Source organism: Dermacentor andersoni, chromosome 6 (assembly GCF_023375885.2).
Source record: "Dermacentor andersoni chromosome 6, qqDerAnde1_hic_scaffold, whole genome shotgun sequence".
Classification (NCBI taxonomy): Eukaryota; Metazoa; Arthropoda; class Arachnida; order Ixodida; family Ixodidae; genus Dermacentor; species Dermacentor andersoni.
This window is the reverse complement of record NC_092819.1, coordinates 138,649,359-138,665,676: the sequence shown is the minus strand read 5'-3', so window position 1 is coordinate 138,665,676 and position 16,318 is coordinate 138,649,359. Positions and strand designations below refer to the sequence as shown.

Sequence of the window (16,318 nt, the reverse complement as noted above, 5' to 3'; positions counted from 1 at the left end):
TGACAAGCTCGATGTACCGACCACGCTGCAGTTCCGCGGCGAGAACGGGGATCGCTCACCTCCGCAGGAATGTTACGTGTAGAAAGACACAGACAGAAGAGGCAATTTACACCGGACTGGAGCCATACCGCAGGGCCGAAATTCGCTCGCACTTGGCGCGAGTGAATGCCGCTCGTAACAGACACACTTCGTCGTCCCTCTCGCGGCGGCTCGTCTAGTATCTCCAGAGAATATCGTAATAATATCAATCAGGTACAGAATATACGCTATAAAAACTTATTAGACTCTTTCAAACTCAGAAAATTGTTGAAGTGTGTGGGTTGATCTTTCGACATTGTTTTAATGTTTCCTAATGCTCACCATTTGGCGCGTGCTCAAATAATAAGCTTACTTCCTTTTCTGATAAAATTTTCTATGTAAAGATATCGCCGAAGTAAATAAACATTCAGGAATGTAATCTGTGACCCTTCCCAACCAGCGCAGATAGAAATGCAGGAGTTTTAGCTCTTGGTGAAAAAAAATATAACAATGCAAAATATTGTCACGTGGTGGTAACGCTGAAGAACACAGTAGCAATACTGTGCAAGACAAAACTAACTTTTATTGTGTGAACCTGTGCCCACAAAAACACGCTACACTTATAGCACAACGATCACGGCGAACACGGTCGGCGATCGTCGAAAATCTGATCAGCGTGTCAAACGCGTCGGCATTTATACAGAAGTCGTTGAATGTTCCAGACTAATCGTTGGGACCCGCGTGCCTTCCACAAAGTTCTACACCATTCGCGTCACGCGATGAAATCAGTTAACACAAGGTTCGGCGACAACAGACAGCCGGATAGAAGCATCAATAACTTTCCAAAACCTACGGATATATGCAGGCGCGTCCCGCGCTGTGCGATAACGTTTGTTAGGCGGCGAAACGTGATCGCCCGAGAAAGATAAGTACACATGTCAATATCTGTTCCCGGAATGAAGCACACAAAAAGTAATAATGGATATCTCTGGTTTATCGAAAGTGGTGCGCGCTTACATCACGAAAGACGTTATGCATTCGTATATGTGTATATGCCGCTAATATAACTTGGAACATATAGAAACTTACGATTTTTTGAACACTTTGACATAATCACCACTTCTCGAGCTTTCCGTCACATACTTGCAAATTTGGAGAAGTGCGCCTGGATTGCTAGGAATAAATCCACCGCCCACGGTGTGAGTTAATCTATGTCTGACCGCCCTGCAGCCCAGAAATCTAACCATGGACAAACGATTGCAGGCGTTCCATTTTGCATTCAAAGTCGCTCTTAGAAACATCTGGTGCCGGCGCAACGTGCCACTCTCTCACATTCTTTCCTTCTTAAATCTTTTGCGCGCAAACAAAAAGGGACGAAGAAAAGGGCAGCACAAGGACGAGCGCTTTCTCAACCAAACACTTAGCAGTCCTATCAACATTGGGTCTGGATCTATCGCTTACCGAAGCTTTGCCCACCACGTCCACACATTCCACCACACATCGCTCCTTTTCTTTCTCTGGTACACTCCTGGCAATGTCCCTTGTAAGTGCTAACTTGTCGACGATGTCGATCCTTGGTTGCACGCCGAACTTTGGCCCCAACTTGAGAACCTGTTGATGCCGTTCTTCCTACGTTGCATCCCCTAGTAATAGAAGGCGTGCCTCTGGCACTTCCTTTTAAGATGAATATGTTCCAGCTAGGCCGATTCGCTGTTATGCTTCAATTCTTTCCTTTCCACAGGGAGTTATTGGAACCGCCGCGTTATACTGCATTTGTTTCTGGGTGGGCTCATGCTTTTTTTTTTTGGTCCCGCTAAAGTTGGTGGGGTGAACCTATACTGCTGCCGCATTTAAATAAGTATGAAAAGTGAAATAAACGTTGAGAAAAAAAAAAGACAACTTGCCTCAGGTAGACGCAGGAAGAACAGCATCAGCAAAGAGCCCGTCATTTTCTTTTCATTAATCGGCAGCTCGTATGCCACAGCGCATTCATTATTTTTCATTTGTGCTAAACAAACGTTAAAGAGATGTTCTTCTCCAAACACAGCATTGAAATCCTGACAGGTATGAAATCTTCAACCGTAGGCGTATATTATATAATAAACCTGGAATCTGCAATCTTGCTAATAAATTGTCGAATCGTAACATCAAGTGTGAGAGTCGAGAAACTCGCTGTGCTATGAGCGATCAAAATAAACCGGGTCAAGGTATTATTTGATCAAACGATGCTGCATGCATCCTGATCCGTCGGGGTAGTGGTGTCAAGGAACGAACAGAGACAAATCTCGTACACTAGGGTTGAGGATTGGGCGAGCAAGTATTGCTTTCTGAAACTGGTACAGCGCAGCATGGGAAGGAAAAAGTTCTGCCGATCAGGTTGATCGGCTTTTATGTGCCGGATACCTGGCTACACTGCTGTCACCTATAGCTGAACAGCTACTAAAGCAGATAAAGAAGGAGAGAAACACAGAAGCCCCACAAAGAAATATTCAACCAAAGAGGCCAGTAGTCATAGCATCTTTACAGAGCGTCTCTAAGAGTATGAGGAAGGCTGGCCGCGAGGGCATCGAGGATATAGTGTTTTCCATGCCGGATAAGCTACGCAGGCTCTGGATGGTCGTAAATCCGGTACACCCGGGCAGTACTGTCGGCTCGAGCAAGCAGAACAAGCGTTTTGGGTCCTGAGTTGACGGCGTTGTTTATTCAATTTCACTATCACGCGGGAATAGATATATAGGATAAACTGGTCTTTGTGTTAATGAAAGTCTAAAAGAACATTCTTCTGATGTACACCAAGCTAAGCAGGTACACTTAGGAATTCACTGTCGCGGCTGTAGATGTAAGCGGAATTTTTATCGTTGTGAAGTGCTAAAAAAGCACCGATCACAACTTACGGGGGTGATTGTTGAAGCTGATCGCATATCATAGAATTTGTCTTAGCGCGTCATTTTTGTGCCTACCTTCCCAGTAAGATTTCTTGATCAGTTTAACCTTTCATGACAGAGCTGTGCGTTATCTGACTCTTGATGGTATAGTCTTCTCTCAGTGTGATGTTTTGTGAATTTGTGAATTGTTCTGACGACATGTCCTGATGCTTTCTTCTTGCTAATAATTTCGTGCAACCTGCCACAAACCAGGCGGAAGTAAGCGCTTTGTTCTTTCATTGGGTCGACTTGGCTTGTTTCTTTTTTTCTATGTTGTGCTGTACCAGTTTTAGAATATCTCATACAGTATTTGACATGTGAAATATTTTGACAAAGAAAAATTCAAGAGAGCAAACAAAGCACCAAGCATCTCCTATTTCCAATTCCTGGTCGCCTCAGTTTCATTATGAGAAGAACCCACCGGCCGTTTCTTCTTTACACCGTCCGTTTCCACGAACATCAACAGAAGAATGCACGAATTGGGTTCAGCCATATCTAATCAGCTGTACCTTAAAAACCAATGAAGAATCTTGCAAACCACATTTTCAAAGTGCATTTTATTGCAGACGAGCTGGTTATCCAGACCACGACAACAATGGAGTCGCTAGACTAAGGGCGCACAATAATTCACTTCTTGCCGATACCTTGGCCTCCTCCGACAGCTCCACCGAGCGCGACAGCTTCATTTGGAGCCATGATGATCAAAGCTGAAACGCAGCAGAAAGCAGGTTAAGGACAAGTAAGGACGTTTGGCACGATCAACTTTCCTCAAAGTCGTGCTCACATTGAAGTTCATAATAATAGAAGTTGCATTCATGATTCAACAGCCAAAATTCCCAGATAGAAGAATAAAGATATTTTTGCCGACCTAGTTATCGAGTATTATACCAAGAAATGAAAAAAAAAACAGTGCACTATGCTCGACTCCAATTTCATATCATCGTGGTTTTGGATGAGGCACAGTTTTGACATTCGATAGATTGCAGCAGCCCCTCCGCGAACGAGCAATTTATTGGCCCTGAGCACAGTTTGTCCTGCTCAGAGTTTACCCGGCCACAAAGAGCTCCTCGGCACCCGGTAGCTGCAAATTTCCTAAGATTCCCACCGCCAAGAGTGCCAGGCATATTGAGAACATTGATGGCATCTTTCTCGTATTTCTCGTCTCTTACATTAGTTTTGAGAATTCAGATGTTATAGCCCGGGCAATAAATTCAATAACAAAGCATTGTCGTATACTGCAGGATTTTGTGTTCTAAGCTAAAGTAAGCTACGTCTCCTACTCTATCACCTGCATACCAAGCATACACGTGCCCAGCATTCCTTTGACAGACAGACATTATTTTGTATCAACCGGCTCAGGAATCAAACTTGAGACGCATACCCTAAACTGTGCCAGAAATGTGAGTTACATATTTCTTGTTACAGCGAAAGTTGAATGGAAGTGATTATACTTCAGCCAATAACTTTATTCGGCGCTTACACAATATTTTTTTGCGAAACGTCAACTATTTGCAAAGCCTTACCAGCAATCAACAATAAATACTACTTTGATCATTAAAAGGAGCAGAGAAACAAAGCCTTGGCAGCAGTCAGAATACAGAAGAAGCTTTATTACAGTAACCAAATCAACGCGTCGTCCCACAATCGGAAAAAATCATGGGCTACTATAAGCTCTATTCTTAAACCTACAGTTTCAAAACAAATTCTTTCGTCGACAGCTACGGGTTGCGATGCCTCATCAGTAAGTGAAAAATTTAACTACCACTTTTGTACGGTTGGAACCCATCTTCTTTTTTGCATGCAAAGTAGGTTCGAGCAAACTTAGCCTACTTGGAACTCATGTTCCTTGGCTACATAGATATTTCAATCCAGAAAGTAATAGCAACTGCGAATCTATTAGAGGAAAGGCACCGAGTTTTGATGGTATTGCGGTGTCCGTAGTAAAATATACAATTAAAACCTTGGCACCTGATCTCGCTAAATTCTTTAACAAAGCATTTTGCACCGGCACACACCAGGAGGTATTCAAAATGGCAAGAGTGACGCCTGTTTTAAAAGTTGGGATCCCAGTGATTTCGGTAAATATCCAGCTATATCGGTATTGAACTGCATAAATATAATTTTTGAGAAACTACTGCTTAGTAGAATAAGAAAATTTCTATATAAAAATAACATCCATTCCACGCGTCAACACAGCTTTCAGACGTCCTGATCGACAACTACGGATATTCTGTCTTTAAGTAATCTTATCAATCAAGCTTTGAACATCAACGAAATATCAATAGGAGTATTTTTAGATATCAGAAAGGTATTTGATACTGTCGACTATCGCATATAATTCATGAAAGTTAAAGACTTGGATTTCGAGGCGTTTCCTTAGACTTTTTAAAAAGCTATCTCGATAACCGTAAACAAGCAGTGGTCATCGATGAGCGCACCTCACGTCTCTCTGACATCACAATGCGTGTACCACAAGGATCGGTACTTGGGCCAATATTATTTACAATATACATAAATGACCTTCCAGATGGCCTAAATGAAGCACTTGCCTTCATGTATGCTGGTGACACAGGTCTGTAGCAAATCTTTAAATAACGCAGTTAAAGCAATCGACGATGCCTTCAATATATTAGCAAACGGTTTGAAAGTAATCGACTTCCCTTAAATACATATAAAATTAAAGTGGTATGTTTAAGCCCCCATTGAAGAAAAAGCCTTTTGAGGAGCCATGGCGCATTACGATTGGCCGTGATTGGATAGAAAAAGTCGACTCAGGGCTCTACTCAGGGGTAAGCTTTGATTCCGCTATGAACTGGAAGCCTCATATCGATAGGCTGTGTGGTAAGGTCTCTTCCGCATGCTTCGTACCGACAAAGACGCGGAGTAATTGCAATTTCGAAACGTTCGAAACCTTATATTTTTGTCTCGTTCATTCTCACTTAGACTATTGTATTGAAGCCTGTGGATTTACATACAAAACATACTTGGAGCCTGTAGTGCAACTTCAGAAGAGAGCTTTGAGCATAATCAACTACGCTAGCTTTACTACACCGTCATGAAATCGTTTTCTTGCGAACAAAGTCCTTTCATTATCGCACCAGCGAGATTACCGCGTTGCCTTATTTGTGTTCTAGATAACGGGATGCAACACGCCATTTCCTGCCACTATCTTCAATGAATCAACATTTAACAGTCGCTTAGCCTTCCTCCAGAAATTTCTGGTCCTGATATGTCACAGCCAGTACGGCCAGCGACGCATACATAATATAGGTGTCAAAATATGGAACTCGCTTCCTGCAGACATTAAGCAGTCATAAATGTTAATACTACTGTAAAAGAATTCTTTCTTTCTGATCTAAACTGATCAGTGTTTACCGAAAGTTATAGTGATGTCAACAACTGCATAGAGCGTTGCTGCTACGCTTCCTTCTTATTTCTACGTACGTGTGCGTGTCAGTGCCGGTGTAGCCTTGTTCTTACTCGACACACTGTGCATCAAATGTATATATACCATATCAATGCACATCCTTGCTGCCTTGAGTCAATATTTATAACGTGTTACCGTTCTGCACACGGCTACAGCCGAAAATGTTCAACCAATTCTCCTTGTGTAACCGTTTCATGTATCCTTATCGCTAGCATCTATGTGTGTGGGCTGCCGTGCGAGGGAGGCCATGCGTCTTGTCTCGGAAGCGTACTGCCTCACTAGTGGTATGGGGCTCCTGTCGGGGGCGATACTTCGCAGTTTGGACAGCAACTAAGCTTTTTCGCTCGTGGGTGCCGACGGCTGTGTCGTCGGCATACGGGGATCGACGCGCGCTCGAGCCGGCGGGGGCCGTGGCATTTTCCCTCCTGCGACGGTTTGCACTTTCGTTCATTGGTTGTTGTTTGGTTTCATTTCCTTCGTTTCTTCTTTTTTTTCTCGTTCGTATAGCTTGTTTGATCTAAGGCAAGCAATTATTGTGCCCGCGTCTAAATCGCTTACTTTCTATACCTCCATGGATCCATAACTAGCCTATGGCTAAGGGCTGACGTTGTCGCATACCAGTTTTGATTATTTGAATAAAGTTACTGTCGAATCGAAAAAAAAAATAACGCTCTGCTCAATATAATTGCACCACGTGCGACATTGTTAGAACAAAATAGTTGACATATGTATTAGGATAGCTTTGAAACAGCAAGACTTTTATGATGAAATTCAGTGGACTAGTTGCGGTATAAAGGTCATTCTGGCGCATTAAGTTTGCTGGCAAATTTGATTTGTTTTGTGATTCAATTTGATAATGTCATAGTCTGATATCATTTGATAAGTATATATTATGCTTTTGTGATTCTGAAATTTGACCGAGCTATCACCTCTGTAGTGCCCAAGAACATAATTTGATTCTCATTGCAGGAATCATTCGATTGTAGTTTTTAGTTATTCGCGTAGTCCTCGATGTTCATAATGAATGTTACCGTACTTTTTGTGCGATCATTGTCTTATTGACGTCGCTACTATATATCAGAAGGAAAAATGGTAAACTACTTTTGTTCAGTGGCTCAATGATGAGCACCAATTGCATCTATCAAGTATTATTACACTTCCTTGAGATAGATGTTATAATAAGGTGTTACTGCTTCGTAACCGCAGTGGATGAATTTGTGTGGCAATATAGTGAAACAATTAGCAATGTGTTGGATACAAAAGGTTATCTTTACCAATTGCGATGGCAACGACAGTCAGAAGGTCCATTCCAAACAGGTGGTTCATCGTGCTTTGCACTACACATAAAGGCAATGCGCCATCAAATGAGTTTCACAGATAAACTGACTTGGCTTGCATGTAAAACCGCTTAACTATTTGCATCATTAGGCCTTTGTTAAAGTTCAAAATATGGTCCTTTTCATATTTTCCTGGAATAGACATTGATCCAGTTTCTGTGAAACCCAACTTCCAAAGTTAGAAAAGTTAAAATGATTTTTCACTAACATGCATACCAGATGCAGCCACACCCTTTTAAATCGGCAATATAGAAAACGATAGCCGACATTAGTATTTGTATTTTCCAGTCATGCCACTAATTTCTCCGTTATTTTTATGGTAACTGTGTGATTCTCTATCCTTAAATTTTCCTTTCATTCTATTTTCTTTCTGTATCTTAACACCGCCTTTTTTAATAGGAAAATTCGAGTGTTCTCGATTTAGGAGTACGTGAAGCAGTGTGTGAAAATGTATATTATTCTTTAGGACTGCGACCAACTCTAAATAAATATCTATGGTCAACAAACGCCCGTAAGGTTGTCTTTTAAGTGTATTTTCCTCTTTTACATAACTAATACCAGGGCCATATGCCTTCGAGTAGGATTCTTGCCAATCCAGGCAAAATTTTATTAAAAGGCTGTGAAATGTACCCTCGCTCGTCGCGCAAGCCACGTAACTTCTATTGGGTGTATTATACATTATGCATAACATTTTTTTTTCGAACAACGTTTGTAAGCAATCCAGAATGCCTAGGACTTGAAATGCCAATAAAGCTCAAATGTGACTAAATGGAGCCATAAAATATCGCACACTAATCTACCTGCAAAAATAGCTGTACTCACCAGTGCGTCTGTCGAAACCAAGGTCCGAAACTTCACTAGGTGAAGATGCAGGGAGGTATTTCAGATGGTTCAGGTATCCCTTATATACTGCAAAAGGCAATTCAGGTCGTCGGCATTAGCGGATGTGGCGAATAATGTAACCTAAAATACTGTAGCAGCATTGCTGCAGGATGTTTTGTTCGGCATTTTGCATTTACATGGCCCAGGCAGTCGACTGATAACGAATTTACGTGAAACATAATAAAACAAGGGCACTAAAACATCTATTTTGCCTTAGTATTATACTAGGGGAAAAATAACAATGACGAGTGGAAAACTTCGATCATTGCTCCATACGTCCAGTAATTTTTGCTTCGACTTGAGAAGAGAGCGCAAGCAAATGTCATTCATCATCATCATCTTCTTCTTCTTCTTCCTCGTTACGCCCACTGCAGGGCAAAGGCCTCTCCCATACTTCTCCAACTACCCCGGTCATGTACTAATTGTGGCCTTGTTTTCCCTTCACACTTCTTAATGCCATCCGCCCACCTAACTTTCTGCCGCCCTCTACTACGCTTCACTTCCCTTAGAATCCAGTCCGTAAGCCTTAATGACCATCGGTTATCTTCTCTCCTCATTACATGTCCTGCCCCTGCCCATTTCTTTTTCTTGATTTCAACTAAGATGTCATTAACTCACGTTTCTTCCTTCACCCAATCTGCTCTTTTTTTATCCCTTAAGGTTACACCAATCATTCTTCTTTCCATAGCTCGTTGCGTTGTCCTCAATTTAACCAGAACCCTTTTCGTAAGCCTCCAGGTTTCTGCCCCATACCTGAGTACTGGGAAGATGGAGCTGTTATGCAATATTCCCTTGAGGGGTAGTGGCAACCTGCTGTTCATGATCTCACAATGCCTGCCAAACCCACCCTATCCGATTCTTTTTATTCTGGTTATTTCAGTCTCATGATCTGGACCCGCGGTCCCTACCTGTCCTAAGTAGATGTATTCCCGTACTACTTGTAGTGCTTTGCTACCTATCGTAGACTGCTGTTCTCATCCGAGACTGTTAAACATTACTTTAGTTTTCTGCAAAATAGTTTTTAGACCTACCATTCTGCTTTGCCTCTCCAGGTCAGTGAGCATGCATTGCAGTTGGTCTCCAGAGTTACTAAGCATGGCAATATCTTCAGCGAAATGCAGGTTTCTAAGGTATTCTCCAATAACTCGTCTCCCCATTTCTTCCCAATCCAGGTGTCTCAATATCTCCTGTAAACACCCTGTGAAAAGCATTGCAGAGATCGTATCTCCCGGCCTGACACCTTTCTTTATAGGGATTTTGTTGCTTTCTTTATGGAGGACTACAGTGGCTGTGGAGTCGCTATAGATATATTTCAGTATTTTTACATGCGGCTCGTCTGCACCCTTATTCCGTAATGCCTCCATGACTGCTGAGATTTCCAGCGAATCAAACGCTTTCTCGTAGTCAATGAAAGCTACATATAAGAGTAGGTTATATTCCGCACATTTCTCTATCACCTCATTGATAGTGTGAATATGGTCTATTGTTGAGCAGTTTTTACGGCATCCTGCATGGTCCTTTGGTTGACGGAAGTATAAGGTGCTCCTGATTCTTTTTTCGATTACCTTAGTAGACAGTTTGTAGGCAACGGACAGTAAGCTGATCGGTCTATCATTTTTCAAGTCCTTGGCGTCCCTTTTCTTATGTATTGGGATTAGGTTAGCCTTCTTCCAAGATTCCGGTACGCTCGAGCTCATGAGGCATTGTTTATATAGGGTGGCCAGTTTTCTAGAACACTGTACCCACCATCCTTCAACAAATCTGCTGTTACCTGATCCTCCTCAACTACCTTCCCCCTTTGCATAACTCCCAAAGTGTTCTTGACTTCTTCCGGCGTTACTTGTGGGATTTCAAATTCCTGTAGACTATTCTATTTTCTATTATCGTTGTGGGAGCCTCTAGTACTGTATAAATCTCTATAGAACTGCTCAGCCACTTGAACTATCTCATCCATATTAGTAATGATGTTGCCGGCTTTGTCTCTTAACACTTACATCTGATTCTTGCCTATTCCTAATTTATTTTTCATTGCTTTTAGGCTTCCACCGTTCCTGAGAGCATGTTCAATTCTATCCATATTATAGTTCCTTATGTCAGTGGTCCTACGCTTGTTGATTAGCTTAGAAAGTTCTGCCAGTTCTATTCTAGCTGGAGGGTTCGAGGCTTTCATACACTGGCGTTTCTTGGTTAGATCTTTCGTTCCTGTGATAGCTCACTCGTATCCTGTTTAGCGGAGTTACCACTGACTTCTATTGCCCACTCCTTAATGACGCCCATAATATTGTCGTTCATTGCTTCAACACTAAGATCCTCTTCCTGAGTTAAAGCCGAATACCTGTTCTGTAGCTGGATCCGGGCATTCCTCTAATTTCCCTCTTACCGCTAACTCATTGATTGGCTTCTTATGTACCAGTTTCTTTCGTTGCCTCCTCAAGTCTACGCTAATTCGAATTCTTACCATTTTATGGTCACTGCAGCGCACCTAGCCGAGCACGTCCACATCTTTTATGGTGCCAGGGCTAGCGTAGAGCATGAAGTCTATTTCATTTCTAGTCTCACCATTCGGGCACATCCACGTCCACTTTCGTCTAACCCGCTTTCGGAAGAAGGTATTCATTATCCACATATTATTCTATTCTGCAAGCTCTACTAATACCTCTCCCCTGCTATTCCTAGAGCCTATGCCATATTTCCCCAACTGCTTGTCTCCAACCTGCTTATAGCTTACCTTGGCATTGTAGTCACCCATCAGTATAGTGTGTTTTGTTTTGACTTTACCCATCGCCGATTCCATATCTCCAAAAAAGCTTTCGACTTCCTGGTCATCATGACTGGATGTAGGGCCGTAGACCTGTAGGACCTTCAATTGGTACCCCTTTTGATGTTTCACAAGACCTACCACCCTCTCGTTAATGCTACAGAATTCCTGAATGTTACCAGCTATATCCTTATTAATCACGAATCCGACTCCTGGTTCTCGCGTCTCCGCTATGCCCCGGTAGCACAGGACGTGCCCACATTTTAGCACTCTATATGCTTCTTTTGTCCTCCTAACCTCACTGAGCCCTATTATATCCCATTTACTACTGTCTAATTCATCCAATAACACTGCTAGACTCGCCTCTCTAGATAATGTTCTAACGTTAAACGTTGCCAGTTTCAGATTCCAATGGCGGCCTGTCCTCCACTCCTGCGCTGGCGAAGAGGTAGAGTATCCGCCTCGCGTGCAAGAGGACCGTGGTTAGAAACCCGGTGCCACGCACTTTTACACCTGATTAAAAAAAATAAAGGGAATCCGCGCGTTGATAAAATTGCATAAAAAGGCTTGGAGTGCCGCCTGATCCCAGTGACCAGAACCGGTAACGCACTCTCTCACCAGAGCAGCATTGGCCACCCTGGTACAGTGCTTGGCCACAATATCCTATATGAATACGACAATCAAACACCGGCCCCTCAGTCCCCAGCAGCCGCGAAGCAACTGACCACGGCGGCGGTCAGACCTGCGACGCAGGAGAGAGTGCTAAGAATCCCTGGCTCCGGACATGCTGACGCGCGTCAATCAGCTACAAATCCCGGCAAGCGCAAGCTGGAGTCCGGTGGCTACCACCAACACTATCTCTTGCTTCCTTGGCAGCTGTATCGTCGTCTTGTCTTCTTCATCCCACAAAGAGTAAAAATAGCTCAAGAAAGGCACCTAACTTTTCAAATTTCGAAGTGCCTTACAAAACCCGGCATCGCGTCTTGCTTATTTGAAAAAGCTCCCGCAACACTTTTGATCGTGTGCGGGTCACCTTTGTCATCGTCTTCTATCACGTGCTAACGATCCTTCAATGAAAAAGGGACCGCTGCGCTCTGCGTATCCATTACTTGGACAATCTACACAGCTCTCGGCGCCAAAACATGTTTAACACGAACTTCATGCCTCTAAAAATCACGGTGCAAATTTAGAACCTGCACGACGACATGAAAGTGAATACGTAGGCGACAACCTTTGACGGAAGCGACTACAATGTTTTCGCATTCCCACACGTAAGATGTTCCATGTGTGTATGCGAATTTATTTGCACAAATATACGTAAAGAAAAGTAATCTGTTCTCATGGATATCATCCCGTGCCATCACGGAACCTAGCTGAAATCTGTAGAGTCGTGATGGCCAGACCTCACTGCTACTTTTTGCTGATACTCCCCCATATATGCAGATGGTGATATATCCACTTCACATATCGCACAAACTTGCAGTGGGCTATGGATGACATTTACCGAGTCACTCTTTGTGCGTCACTTGCTGTTGCAATTCTCCCGCTCTCCGCAACAACATCCATCAAGATACGCGTCCAGCTCTATCTTGCAGTATCTAAGCACATTGGGCAAGGTGCCAAGAAACCGTACATTGCCGAATCCTTCGTTGTCGCGATGGCGTGCAATAGACTGTACTAAGAGAGAAGACAAAAAATTCACTGATCATACAGATACTCCCCTAATGCAAAATTTTTGAGCAGCTCTGCACGTTCTTTCATTACGCGATTTCGCGTTTTCATTTCATTTCGGAAACGGTGTGAACCATTTCAAAACGAATAACACGCAAGCATATCAATTGCAGCCACGAAAATCGGTGGTCGTCAAAAATCTGTTCTGCGGGTCAAGTCCGTCGGCTCGTATATATGACTCACCGAAAGTTGCAGTGTAATCGTGTGGCTTCCAGAAAGTACTAAATCGTTCTCGTCCCGATTACAACCACATCACAAGTACTATGGAGGCATCTTGTAGTCTCGTGAGACATTGTGTTTTCCTCCACATCATTTCTCCATAGCCTCTTGCTGCATTTTTGGTCTCATGTTCTCACTGTCGCTTCAAACTTAACTCTCCTCCTCGCGCGTCCTTCGTTCATATCCCGCTGGCCTCAACGTCCATTTTAACTTTGGCTGTGCTCGCTTGCTCCGTTAAGCCGGGGAACAACTGCGAGGCACGCCATTGCTCAACGCAGGTACCAGCGCCTAAGAGCTGCTCTCTAAAACGGCAGAACACATATCACATCTACGGTCGGTAGTAATGCGTTAGCGTCGAACCAATTGCGCGAAAGAACTTATAGCCACCACTGAAATCGCGCATTTGCGAGGCGTGACTGCAAAGAACTACTCTTTTGTGCTTCCCTATAAACACTTGGCGCCGCCTAGCGGAGCCGCTGCGAAACCTGCGTGTGGCCACCGAAATGTATGGCGCACCAATATGTGCGAACGCTGAGAAATGTGCAATTGGGTAACCGGGCTGTTGTCTGATGCTTCGCTGATGAAGAATTGCATGTATCAGAGCTGTCCATGGATGCCGGAAAAGAAGTACAGTGGTCATAAGGTAAATTATAAAAGGACCTTCTGTTCACATGGTGGGTAGTTCCTGCAGCACATCTTTACCTAGAAGTCAACCATAATTACAGTTGCTCCCGCTAGCCCGGCCTTAAAGGTAATCTTTGATGCTATGGCTGTCTTGGCTTCTAGAACACAGCATAATTTTTGTTTTCAAGCATAATTTCAAATGTGGATAAGATTTTGTCCGGTCTCAGAAAGGCATGCTGCATATCACACTACAACCACGAAATCAGTAAAACACAGGATCGCAATGTCATGCCTAAATTTAGACTTTATATTAGCCTGTTTTAACCAATATGGCCGGAGGTCTAAACTTCATAGTTCGACGCCTAGCAGTTCTGGTTTCCACTTCAGTGTGATCGTGGCTGTGGGTTCTTGAGTGCTGATAAAGCTCCTACTCGCACCTAGGCGTTCAATATCCAAGTGGAATAACGAAAGAAGTGTGCGTATGCAATAAGTATATGTCATGAACCCAAGCAGGAGCTTGTTTTCTCAACGCTGTCTAAGCCCACTAGATTCGTCCTGCCTAGCTAGCCATTCAGAAAAATGATTAGGTTTATAGGCGGCAAAGACCATGCCGAGCACTTAGTTGCCGGTGCAACCGAAAGATGTCAAAGATCCCACTAACGTGTGGCGGGAAATACATGATTGAATTACACCAGTGTCTCAACTTGCTAGAAATACCGCAATCTCTTTCAAAGGTTTATGTGGCAGCTGGCATATTCCAGCGCTCTCTAAGAAACTTGGATGGAGGACAGGGTATGAGTAAAGTACTGCTATCGCTACAATCATGGGTAAACTGGAGATTGGAGTTTTCGAAGCTGATGAGAAAACTTGTAACGTGTTATTATTATTAGGGTACCTCACGAACTTTCCAGGGGCCCAGTATCTCTCTCTCTCTCTCTCTCTCTCTGTGTGTGTGGGTGTGTGTGTGCTACTTTTTGCTGATATTCCCCCATATATGCAGATGGTGATGTGACCACTTCAGATATCGCACGAACTTGCAGTGGGCTATCCATGACATTTACCGAGTAACTCTTTGTGCATCACTTGCTGTTGCTATTCACCGCCTCTCCGCGTCCACCTCAACTTGCAGCATCTAAGCACATCGGGCCAGGTGCCAAGAAACCGTACATTGCAGAATCCCTCCTTTTCGCGATGGCGTGTAATAGACCGTACTGAGAGAGAAGAAAAAAAATCACTGATTATAAAGATACTCCCGTAATGCGAAATTTGAGCGCAGCTCTGCACGTTCTTTCATTTCGCGATTTCGCGTTTTCATTTCTTTTCGGAAGCGGAGGGAAGCATTCCAAACCGAATAACACGCAAGCATAACAATTGCAGCCACGAGAATCGGGGATGGTCGAAAATCTGGTCTGTGGGTGAAGTCCATCGGCTCGTATATATGACTCGCCGAAAGTTGCAGTGTAATCGTGTGGCTTCCAGAAAGTACTACATGATTCTCGTCCCGATTAGAACCACATTACCAGTACTATGGAGGCATCTCGTAGTCTCGTGAGACATTCTGTTGTCCTCCACATCATTTCTCCATAGCCTCTTGCTGCATTTTTGGTATCATGTTTTCACTGTCGCTTCAAACTTAACTCCCCTCCTCGCGCGTCCTTCTTTCATGTCCCGCTGGCCTCAACGTCGACTTTAACTTTGGCTGTGCTCGCTTGCTCCGTTACGCCGGGGAACCAATGCAAGGCAGGCCTTCGCGCAACGCAGTTGCCGTGTGCGTGTGCGTGTGTGTGTGTGTAATCAAATTGCTCTCCCGCCAACCTGTGTCCCTTTGTAGTGCATGGTCAGCCTGAAAGAGGATCGTTTAAATGCGCACATATGTACACATTGCCACATACTCAGCCACCAAACTTGGTTCTACTGATGCGTCTGAGCCCTGTCCCCTAAGCACGGTAACCCGATGCACTACCCATTGGACTATAGACAGCGCAGTGAACGCGGTAAGTTGGATAACGGCTAGATGAAAACAATCACACTACCGACATAGATAGCGAGCCCTATTAAAGTGCGTGAAGTTCGCTAACAACGCTAACCATCTAAGACTTTAAAATAAATTTTTGGGATGTAGTGAGCGTCTGCCATGTACACCTGGTCTTTCTTTTAGCGTGTGAGATACCTTACCGTAATTGCCATTGTTCACGGAGTAAGCTAGCTATTTTTCTGCGTAGGTTTGCATCACAAAATTTTTACCTCATACCTGGATCACTAGGTAGGCAACTGTCCATTAGGTATTGCATTTAGGCTGATGGAGCAGTGTTCGGCCAACTAGAGTAACTCAATATGTGGTAAGGTCTTTTTGTGTATCGCTCTTCGACGATCCGCATGTCCTTGATGACGAAGTACG

The 16,318-nt window shown here is 43.6% G+C and overlaps 1 long non-coding RNA gene across 1 annotated transcript; it reads right to left on the bottom strand.

The window, feature by feature from the left end:
• Positions 1-3,450: 3,450 nt before the first annotated feature.
• LOC140218816 (uncharacterized) lies at positions 3,451-8,574 on the bottom strand. Its single transcript, XR_011895005.1, has 3 exons — positions 8,529-8,574; positions 7,644-7,706; positions 3,451-3,649 (listed from the first exon to the last, which is right to left on the bottom strand). It is a non-coding gene; the product is annotated as an uncharacterized lncRNA (long non-coding RNA).
• Positions 8,575-16,318: the final 7,744 nt, after the last annotated feature.